Source organism: Desmodus rotundus, chromosome 2 (genome assembly GCF_022682495.2).
Source record: "Desmodus rotundus isolate HL8 chromosome 2, HLdesRot8A.1, whole genome shotgun sequence".
In the NCBI taxonomy this organism is placed as follows: Eukaryota; Metazoa; Chordata; class Mammalia; order Chiroptera; family Phyllostomidae; genus Desmodus; species Desmodus rotundus.
In genome coordinates, this window is record NC_071388.1 from 115,815,129 (window position 1) to 115,824,424 (window position 9,296).

General features: G+C 41.5%; 1 pseudogene; it reads left to right on the forward strand.

Annotated features, from left to right (window-relative positions):
- The first annotated feature begins 913 nt into the window (after nucleotides 1-913).
- Nucleotides 914-4,369, forward strand: LOC112313045 (tubulin alpha-1A chain-like; annotated as a pseudogene).
- The last annotated feature ends 4,927 nt before the right edge of the window (nucleotides 4,370-9,296 follow it).

The following is a 9,296-nucleotide window of genomic DNA, read 5'->3' on the forward strand; positions in this document are numbered from 1 at the left end:
GGCAGAACGACTGGGGTGTGAGACAGACTGCGCAACCCAGGGTTTCGGTGTGGTGAAGTAAAGCCTCAAAACCTCTGACTGGAAAAACCTGTGGGGTTTGTGGCGGGTGGAGAAACTCGCAGCCTCACATGAGAGTTCGTTGGAGAGACCCACGGGGGAAAAAAGAGATGTTTTCTAATTTCTTTTTTGATTTCCCCTTTACCCATTGGCTGTTTCAGAGTTTGTTGTTTAATTTAACATATTTGTGAATTTTCTAGTTTTCCTTCTACTGTTCATTTCTAGTTTCATTTCATTGTGATTAGATACAATGCTTTTTATGATTTCAATTTTCCAAATCAAGACTTCTTCTGTGACTTAACATGTTCCATATGAAGAATGCTGTGGGTAAACTTCAGAAAATTTTGTATTGTGCTGTTGTTGAGAAGGTTTTTTAAATACATCTACCAGATCTAATTAGTCTAAACTGATATTTAAGTCCTTGATTTCCTAATTTATCTTTCATTTGGTTGTTCTCTCCATACTGAAAATGAAATTTTGAAGTACCTTACTGTTATTTTAGAGCTATTTCTTCCTTCAAAACTGTCAATTTTTTGTTTAATTTTTTCCTCAATTACAGTTAACATTAAATATATTAGTTTCAGGAATGTTTTCTTCATATATTTAGGAGCTCTAATATTTGGTGCATATAATTTATGTTTTTAATTATTATATGTTTATAATTATTATACCTTATTGTTGTAGTTTACCTTTTATTACTATATAATGTCCTTCTTTCTCTCTTGTAAACTTTTTTTAATTTAAAGTGTATTTTGGGCAGGTTCTCTTACAACAACTGCCTAAGAGGTGTGCTGTAAGAAGCAACAACCTTTCTTCTTCCTCTCACCATCTGTTCCACAGCTGCAAAGCAACAACCATGTGTGAGTGCATCTCCATTCACATTGGCCAGGCTGGTGTCCAGCTCTGCAATGCCTGCTAGGAGCTAGACTTCCTGGAACATGGCATCCAGCCCAATGGCCAGATGCTGAATGACAAGACCATTAGGTAGTGAGATGACTCCTTCAACACCTTCTTCAGTGAGACACGCACTGGCAATCATGTGCCCAGCACAGTGTTTGTAGACTTGCAACCCACAGTCATTGATGAAGTTCGCACTGGTACCTACTGCCAGCTCTTCCACCCTGAGCAGCTGATCACAGACCAGGAATATGCTGCCAATAAGTATGCCCGTGCACACTACACCACTGGAAAAGGGATCATTGACCTTGTCCTGGACTAAATTTGAAAACTGGCTGACCAGTTCACAGGTCTTCAGGGCTTCTTGGTTTTCCATAGCTTTGGTAGGGAAATTGGCTCTGGGTTCACCTCCCTGCTGATGGAGCATCTCTCTGTTGATTACAGGAAGAAGTCCAAGCTGGAGTTCTCCATTTACCCAGCCCCCCAGGTTTCTATAGCTGTAGTTGAGCCCTACAATTCTATCCTCACCACCCATACCACCCTGAAGCCCTGGAGCACTGTGATTGTGCCTTCGTGGTTGACAATGAGGTTAACATGTCGTAGAAACCTCAATATCAAGCACCCAACCTACACTAATCTGAATAGCTTGATAGGTCAAATTGTATCCTCCATCACTGCTTCCTTCAGGTTTGATGGAGCCCTGAATGTTGATCCGACCAAATTCCAGACCAACGTGGTGCCCTATCCCCACATCCACTTCCCTCTGGGCACATATGCTCCTGTCATCTCTGCTGAGAAAGCCTACAGTGAACATCTTTTTTTTAAAATATATTTATTGATTATGCTATTACAGTTGTCCCATTTCCTGCCCCCTCACTCCACTCCATCCTGCCCACCCCCTCCCTCCCACATTCCCTCCCTATAGTTCATGTCCATGGGTCATACTCGTAAGTTCTTTGGCTCCTACACTTTCTACACTATTCTTACCCTCCCCCTGTCTATTTTCCACCTATCATTTATGCTACTTATTCTCTGTACCTTTCCTCCCATCTCCCCCTCCCAATCCCCTGTTGATAACCCTCCATGTGATCTCCATCTCTATGGTTCTGTTCCTGTTCTAGTTGTTTGCCTAGTTTGCTCTTGTTTTGGTTTTAGGTGTGGTCGTTAATAACTGTGAGTTTGCTGTCATTTTTACTGTTCGTATTTTTTATCTTCTTTTTCTTAGATAAGTCCCTTTAACATTTCATATAATAAGGGCTTGGTGATGATGAACTCCTTGAACTTGACCTTATCTGAGAAGCACTTTATCTGCCCTTCCATTCTAAATGATAGCTTTGCTGGATACAGTAATCTTGGATGTAGGTCCTTGCCTTTCATGACTTGGAATACTTCTTGCCAGTCCCTTCTTGCCTGTAAGGTCTCTTTGGAGAAATCAGCTGACAGTCTTATGGGAAGTCCTTTGTAAGTAACTGTCTCCTTTTCTCTTGCTGCTTCTAAGATTCTCTCCTTCTGCTTAATCTTAGGTAATGTAATTATGATGTGCCTTGGTGTGTTCCTCCTTGGGTCCAGCTTCCTGGGGACTCTCTAAGCTTCCTGGACTTCCTGGAAGTCTATTTCTTTTGCCACACTGGGGAAATTCTCCTTCATTGTTTGTTCAAATAAAATCTCAATTTTTTGTTCTTCCTCTTCTCCTTCTGGCACCCCTATAATTCGGATGTTGGAACATTTCAAGATGTCCTGGAGGTTCCTAAGCCTCTCCTCATTTTTCCAAATTCTTGTTTCTTCCTTCTTTTCTGGTTGGATGTTTCTTTCTTCCTTCTGGTCCACACCATTGATTTGAGTCCCAGTTTCCTTCGCATCACTATTGGTTCCCTGTACATTTCCTTTGTTTCTCTTGGCATAGGCTTCATTTTTTCATCTAGTTTTCAAAAAAATTCAACCAATTCTGTGAGCGTCTTAATAACCAGTGTTTTGAACTGTGCATCCAATAGGTTGGCTATCTCTTCCTCGCTTAGTTGTATTTTTTCTGGAGCTTTGAAGTGTTCTGTTGTTTGGTCCATCTTTTTTTTTTTTTTTTTTTTTGCCTTGGTGTGTCTGTTACTTAAAGGGGCGGAGCCTTAGATGTTCCCTGGGGCGGGCTAATGCTGGCCCTGAGCTGTGATGCTGTACGTGGGGGAGGGGCCATGAGGGAACAATGGCGCCCACTCCACTCTCCATCCGATTTCAGCCACTCCCTCGGCTACCCACAATCAAACTGGGCCCCTCTGGTGCTGGTTCCCGAGTGGGTGGTCTTGTGCACACTCTAGGCCCCCGTGGGTCTCTCCAACCACCTCTCATGTGAGGCTGGGAGTCTCTCCTGCTGCTGCCCCACTGTCATGGGCATTTTCAATCAGAGGTTTGAGGCTTTATTTCCCCTCCCTGGAGCCCTGGGTTGCACGGTCTGCTTTGCTCCCCGCCATTTGTCCGGTTTATATGTGCATGAATGTAGGGCCACGGGGTGCTACCCGCCATTCTGCCTGCCCCGTTCTCACAGAGCCCTCTCGGTTTATCTGTGCGCGAATGTGGGGCCGCAGGGTCAGCGAGTGGTCAAACTGCCTGCCCCGTTCGTCCTACACTCCACCAGTCTCGGTCCCGCAGCAGCAACGCGAGTCCTCTCTGCCCCAGCTGCCCGTCTGTGCCCCTCCTACCGGTCTGGATGAATATTTATTTTTTATTTCCTTGGTGTCAGACTTCCTTGCCATTGGATTTTCTGTCAGTTCTGGTTGTGTGAGGAGGAGCAGTGTGTCTACCTACGCCGCCATCTTGGTTCTCTCTGCATTTGTCTTTTAAATCTATAGAAGAGAACTTCTGGTCAAGATGGCAGCATAAGCAGACATGGCTCGCCTCTTCACACAACCACACCAAAATTACAACTAAATATAAAACAACCATCATTCAAAACTGTCAGAAATCTAGTTGAATGGAAGTCTGACAACTACGGAATTAAAGAAACCACATCCATTCAGACTGGTAGGAGGGGTGCAGATGTGAACCTGGCTGGTTCCTCACCCACAGGTGGTAGATACAAATTCTGGAGGGATATCTTGGGAGTGAAGAATTCCAGCCCCACACCAGGCCCCCCAGCCCAGGGTTCCAGTGCCAGGAAAATAAGTCCCCACAACTACTGGCTGCAAAAACCAGTGGGGATTGAGTTGGTAGAAGAAACTGCTGGACCCCCAGGCTGTTCCCCTTAAAGAACCCACACATGGAATCACCTACTCAGACTCACTCCCTCTGAGCTCCAGCACTAGTATAGTAGCTTGAAAGGCATCGGTGGCATGTACAGAGAAACTGAAGTGTCTGGCATCAAGGCAAGGAGAGACCATTGTCCCTTTTCTGAACCCTCCCCCACACAGCTGGCAAGATGGTGCCATAACTGACACTCCATCAACCTGGCTAACACTGTTTGATCTGCTTTAGGGATCCCCAGAGACTCCGCCCCACCCAACTTAAGGCCCACCCAAGATGTTTTTCCATGTGAATGGCTGGTCTTGGCTTATGCTTCACAACTTCTTAAATCCTCTCAAATAAGCAACAGCTGGTTCCAGTGAACCCTAGATCTGGCACTATCAACAGCCAGCTTAGATTCACAGCTTGGCTTTGCCTGGGAATCTCCAAGCCCAGCACAAGTAGAAGCCATCCCAGACTGCTTTATAGCTATGCAGGGTGGCCCCAGGAAAAACACAGGGGGGAGCTGACCTTGCTCTTCACTTCCCAGGAAACCCAAGGGCCAGTGTACCCAGTGGACAGCTATAGACCATGCTGGAGCACCACCACCCTGCACAGCTGATCCTCCATGGAGGGTGGAGGTTTGTGGTAATTGGTCATAGACCATTCGTGTAGCTAACTGGCCTGGATAAATCCCTCCCATTGATCTGCCAACAGAAACCAAGGCTCAACTACAATAGGAGGGTGTACTTAGCTCACACAAAGGGTGCATCCTGAGTACCCAGCTTGGGCAATAGGGGAGGCTGTGCCACTACAGGACACGCACTACATTAGGCCACAGTACCAAGATACATAGCTGTACCAAATATATAAAAACAAACACAGAGAGGCTGCCAAAATGAGGAGACAAAGAAACACAGCCCAAATGAAAGAACAGATCAAAACTACAGAAAAAGAGCTAAATGAAATGGAGATAAGCAATCTATCAAATGCAGAGCTCAAAACACTGGTTATAAAGCTGTTCAAGGAACTTAGTGAGGACCTCAACAGCATGAAAAAGATCCAGTCAGAAATGAAGGATACACTAATTAAATAAAGAACAATTTACAAGGAAGCAACAGTAGAGTGGTTGAAGCCAAAAATCAAATCAATGATTTGGAACATTAGGAAACCAAAAAAACCCAATCAGAACAACACAAAGAAAAAAGAATTAAAAAAAAATGGGGACTTGTGTAAGCAGCCTCTGGGACAATTTCAAGAGGTCCAACATTCATATAATAGGGGATCCAGAAGGAGAAGAGAAAGTGCAAGAAAGTGGAAATCTATTTTAAAAAATAATGAAAGAAAAGTTCCCTAATTTGGTGAAGGAAATAGACATGCAAGTCCAGGAAGCACAAAGAGTCCCAAACAAAATGGATGCAAAGAGGCCCACTCCAAGACACACCATATTTAAAGTGCCAAAGGTTAAAGATAAAGAGAGATTCTTAAAAGCAGCAAGAGGAGTTAGTTACCTACAAGGGAATTCCCATAAGACTGTCAGCTGATTTCGCAAAAGAAACTTTACAGGCTAGAAGGGATTGGCAAGAAATATTCAAAGTCATGAAAAGCAGGGACCTACAGCCAAGATTTCTCTACCCAACAAAGCTATTATTTAGAGTCAAAGAGCAGATAAAGAGATTCCTAGGCAAGAAAAAACTAAAGGAGTTCATCATCATCACACCATTAGTATACAAAATGTTCAAGGGATTTATTTAAGGAAAGAAGATCAAAACTATGAACAATAAAATGGCAAAAATGTATATCTACCTACAACTGAACCTAAAAAGGAAACTAAGCAAAGAAGAACAGAAACAGAATCATGGATATGGAGAGCATTTTGATGGTGGCCAGGTGGGAGGGACATGTGGAGAAGAATGCATGAAGAGGTGAGGAGATTAAGTACAAATAGGTAGTTTAGAATAGCCATGGGGATGTAAAGTACATTATAAGAAATGGAGTAGCCAAAGAACTTATACGCATGACCCATGGTGGTGAACAATGGTGGGTGGATTGCCTGAGGGAGTGAGGGTGCTAGGTGGAGCGGGTAAAGGAGGAAAAATCAGGACAACTGTAATAGCATAATCAATAAAAGAGAAAAAATCTATAGAAGAATAAAGGGTTGAGTTACAAACTAAAATTATAGTACTACTGGTTTTTATATTTGTTCATTTATTTACCATTACAGGAGAACGTTACATTTTCATATGGCTTTGAGTGACTGCTTGGTATCCTTTCAATTCAACTGAAAGGATTCTTTAGCACTTCTTATAGGCCAGGTCTAATGTCCATGAACTCCCTCAGTTTTCGTTTAATGAAAATGTCTTAATTTCTCTCTTATTTTTGAAGGACAATTTTGCTGTATATAGATTTCTCCATTGACAGGTTTTTTTTTACTAGCAGTATAAATATATCATCCTTCTGCTTTGTGTCTTGAAAGGTTTTGCTGAGAAATCTGTTGACAGTCTTATTGAGGATCCCTCATTCTGGGTGACTTTCTTTTCCTTTGATGGTTTAAAGATTCCCTGACTTTGGATTTGACAGTTTGATTATAATGTATCTCAGCATGGGTCTCTTTAGGCTTATCTTAGTTGGGGTTCATTGAGCTTCTCACATTTGTATATACATTCTTTAAATTTTGGAAGTTTGGGGCCATTATTTTTTCAAATAATCTTTCTGCCCTCTTTTCTCTTTCTTCTTCTGGGACTCTCATAGTATATTAATTTTTTCATGCTGTCCCCAGAAGTCTCTTAGGCTCTCTTCTCATTTCTTTACCTTTTTTCTTTCTGCTTCTCAGACTTGACAATTTCATATTTGTGTTATTGTTTCCTGATTCTTTCTTCTGTTGAATACCTCTAGTGAACTTTTCAATAATAGTATTGTATTTTTCAGTCCCAGAATTTTTATTTGGTTCTTTTAAATAAATACATCTCCTGTTGGTATTCTTGTTATGTTCATATATCATTTTTCAGAATTCCATAATCTTTATTTCTGCATTCCTTTTATTCTTTCAGCATATTTAAGACAGTTGTTTTAAAGTCTTTGTGTAGCAAGTACGATGCCTGTGTTTATGCAGGGACAGTTTATGGGGACATTTTATTCCTTTGAATGGGCCATATTTCCCTGTTCCTTTGTGTGCTTTGTGGTATTTTGTTGAAAACTGAGCTCCTGGAAAATAGCCACTTCTCCTAGTCTTTGAAGACTGGCTCTGTGCAAGGGAAGAGTTTTACTAATCAACCTGGTGTGAAGACTTAAGGTGTACTCAAGCCTTTCTGGGCATGTGTCTTCCTTGGGCAGGTGTGTGTGCTGTTTGCCAATTCTCCCATATACACGGCTGCTTTTAAATGTCTTGATTTCCATAGAGTCTCACTCTTCTTCCTCGCAGGACCTTAGTTGTTTTATTGTATTTCTCAATCAGTAATCTCTTATCTTGTGGCTCTGCAGGTCTGTCACCCCTTGCAATTTTCATGAGCTGTTCCAGCTGTTTTCAATGGCTCCAAGCTGTGGTCCTTTTGGCCATCTGAGTTCCAAGTTAAATGATGCCAGTCCCTTAGGGAGCCCCAGGACAGGTTAGAACATTCAAATTTGGATGGTTCTGTTCCTTCTGGTTTACAGAAGGGAACTGGGCACCAGAACACCATTTCCCACAAAGTGTGCTATGCCAGGAAGTGGTTGGGGAAAGAATGAGTAAAGACCCCATGAAATTTCCTACTGTTTTGAATCTTTCTTTCAGTAGGGCATTCACTTGTTTGGTATAAGATTTTGAATGATTTCTAGAGTTCCTATAATGCTATTTTATCCAGTCCCTATTGTTTATTTAATATTTCAATGGACAACCAGGGCTAGAGGTTTTTAGTCTATATTTTTGCTGATGTTTGGCCTACATTCATTAGTTTTGATATGTTCTATTTTCATTTTCATTACTCTCAAATTATTTTCTAACTTTCCCTGTGATTTCCTCTTTGACCTATTCTTCAGTTGACCCATTCAGGTATATGTTGTTTAATTTCCATGTTTTGGTGAATTTCCCAAATTTTCTTATTTTAATTATTTGTAATTTAATTCTTTTGTGGTGAGAGAATTCTTTGTATGATTTCCATCTTTTTAATTTCATTTAGGATTGTTTTGTGGCCCAGCATATGGTCTATCCTAGAGAATGTTTTAGGTGTGCTGTAGAGAATGTGATTCTGCTGCTACTGGGTGAAGTGTTTCATAGACATCTTTTAGGTCTAGGTGGTTTATAGTGTTGTTGAAGGCTTCTATCTACCCCACTTATTGAAAGTGGGGTTGAAGTCTCCAAATATTATTATGTAATTAGCTATTTCTTGGCTCCTTGATTTATCATAAAATTCTTCAATCTTTCAATATTTTCTTGGTACCATTATTAGTACATGGTGTCTACATTAGTCAGCTTGGGCTATTATAACAAAATGCCATAGACTGAGTGGCTTGAACAACAGAAATTTATTTTCTCACAGTTCTTTAAACTGAGAAGTCTAAGATCCAGATTCTGGCAAAGTTGAGCTTCTAGTGAGAGCTCACTTCAGGGCTTGCAGATTGCTGCCTTGTTCACATATGGATTTTTCTCTAGGTGTGTGCAGAAGTGAGACAGAGCTGTCTAGTGTCTCCTAAGATACTAATCCTATCAGATCAGGGCCCCAGTCTTGTGACCTTAATTACTTCTTTACTCCAAATATGGCGTTACTCCAGGGTTGAAGGTTGGGGCTTCAACTATGAATTTTGAAGCAACACAAAGATTTAGTGCTTCTACCTTTAACAGCTTCTACTTTCAAGCATGCCTTGTGATCACAATATATCTGCTGCTATTCCAACATTCACTGCTATGATCCAGACAAGAGAAAGCAGTCAAGGGCAAGGGTAGAAGGGCACTTGCCAGATGAGTAAGATTTCTTTTAAAGAAGCTTTCCCTAAAGTGCCACTCAGATTTCACTTAAGGTCATGGGCCAGAGGTTACCCTATTTATTAGGAAGGCTAGTAAGGGTAGTTTTTGTTTTGTAGCTAAGCACATCATTCCCTGAACAAAATTAGGATTTGATTAATAAGGAAAAACATCCTTCTCATGGATATTGGCTGTATGG